This window comes from Myotis davidii, unplaced genomic scaffold (genome assembly GCF_000327345.1).
Source record: "Myotis davidii unplaced genomic scaffold, ASM32734v1 scaffold1395, whole genome shotgun sequence".
Classification (NCBI taxonomy): domain Eukaryota; kingdom Metazoa; phylum Chordata; class Mammalia; order Chiroptera; family Vespertilionidae; genus Myotis; species Myotis davidii.
Window position 1 is genome coordinate 751,672 of NW_006288604.1, and position 2,407 is coordinate 754,078.

A 2,407-nucleotide genomic window follows, 5' to 3' on the forward strand; every position below is an offset into this window, starting at 1 on the left:
TCTTTTTCAGGACCACAAACGGGAAGGAATACTCACAGTCACCCTGAGTCCAGCATGTGTGGCCTCCACCCGAGTCAGCAGTCTGTGTGGCAGAGGCGCTGGCCACTGCGGGCCTGGGTTTCGCGGGAGGGCAGGGCCCAGACCTCAGAGGGCAGGAGGCTGTCCCTTGGACGGGTTTTGCAAATCCAGGCAGGGCTTCATTCTTCGCTCACTCCCTTCCCCACCAGCTCCACTCATTGGAACCGTTTCTTCATTCGCTCGTTAGAATTGGGGTTTCGGAGGACAGAGACCCCTGGGAAGGTGACCTTTCCAGGAGCACGTTTCCACGGGGCAGGGCGAGGGCACCAGCAAAGGCCATCGCCACCCCCGGGTTTCTTATACCGTCACCCAAAGAGGCACATGGACCCCTAACTACTGCTCTGGACGCTTTCCTGCTTCAGAGGAGAACCCATTGTGGTGGTTCTATTTCGTGACTGTGCTCCTCAGCCTCCTTGCTCCTCCACCACAGCATCTACAAGGCGTCTCCTGGTGCCTTCAGCTGGCAGCACGGTGCGCACGACCTCACCACGGGGCCATGCCCATGGAGTGATCCTGCCTCCTGCCTGATAACGAAGTCCTGCAGGTGAGTTCTGCACCACTGACTTCTAAACCTTTGCAGCAGCCTTTCAGATAGCTTCATGGGAGCATGCTGCCAAACACTTCAAAAATCAATGCTTATCCTTCTCAAACTCTTCCCAAAAAGTTAAGGGAGAAAATGTGTGCAAACTCGTTTTAGGAGGCCAGCATTACCCTGCTGTCTAAACCAAACAAGGGCACCACGAAGACAGCTACTGGCCAATATCCCTGGTGAGCCTAGATGCAAACTCTTTGACAAAATGCTAGCAAACCGAATTCACCATTGAAGGAATCCTTCACCACGAGCAAGTGGGATTTATCCCAGGGATGCAAGGATGGCTCAATCGCCACAAATCCTTCAACATGACCCCAGAAACAAACGAAGGATGAAAATCAGAAAAATCCAACTTAGGGTTTCATATTCTAAATTTCCTTATGACAGCATGCCGGTGCTAATTTTTGCTCTTAATTTTTATAGGCCAGCAATACAAACAGGTGAAAAAGAATAAAGCAACAATTATTTTTAAAAATACAACAATCTCCTAATGTTTAATCAACAGACGGTCTTTTGGGAATGTGTCTGAGGGGAGAATCTCGGGGCACAGGGAGCCCCGTGTCCCTCACAAGATGCTCTCTCCTACAGCCCCCACCACCGCACCTGGATGCCCTCTGGAAGGTCCCCAGCGGCTTCTGTTGCTAAATCAAGGCCGTTGGAGCCTCAGTCCCCTTGATTGACATCGCTCTGCACCACAATGACCAGTCGCCTCCTGGAAACACACTTTTTGGGCTTCCAGGGGGTCAGACAACCCCAATTTTCCTCTGACATTTCTCTACTTGACTGGTTTTCCCAACAGTAAGTATTCTTCTTGTCTCCTGTTTGTGAGGACTGGGCGGTGGCCGGGTGCTGGGAGTCGGTCCATCCTTGCTGTTTCAAGGGACCTGGCATATATGGCATACTGTTCTTAATATGTTTGGTCACCTTCTTGGCACTGTGTGTTTTAACCAAGATCACCACTCTGAGAAAGGTTGTTTCCCCAGGTAGAGATTTTCCCCCAGATGCTGGGGTCCAACCCCAGCAGGTCCAGGGGTCCCCAAAGGTGTGGACGGAGTCAGCGAAGAAGGAATGACACGGAGACAGCTTTCAGTTGATCAGCAGCCTTGCCAGGATCTCTAGCCACAATCTCCAGCCAAGTTCTGTGTCCATGTTCTCTTGCTAGGTTCTCCAGCCAGGTTCTCCAGGTTCTCCAGCCAGGTTCTGTAGCCATGTTCTCTCGCTAGGTTCTCCAGCCAGGTTCGGTTTAGGTTCTCCAGCCAGGTCCGGTCGCCAGGTTCTGTAGCCGGGTTCTCCAGTCAGGTTCTGTCTAGGTTCTCCAACCAAGCTCTGTAGCCAGGTTCTGTCCAGGATCTTTTGCATGTTCTCTCCAGTGAAGTTCTTCTGTCTCTAGGTTCTGTGTAGGTTCTGTCTTCTAAGTTCTGTGTTCTAAGTTCTGTCTGTAGGTTCTGAGTTCTGTAGTTCTATCTATTTTAAGAGTAGGATTGGCGCTTTCTGCTATTACCTGAGTCCTGATCTATCATCCCCAGGGAGAGCTTGCCAATCCTGCACTTTCCCGGGATGGAAAGGCTGCAGTGGGGTTAAGGATAAGGCTCCTTGGGCCTACCTTCTCCCATGCCATTACATTTACCTTTCCTTCCTCAGAAAAGCATGGACATACTTCTTGTATAAAACATTCTGTCTGACTGGGAGTAACCTTAATTCCTCTGCTAGCAAGCATATATGTTAAAAGATCAATCA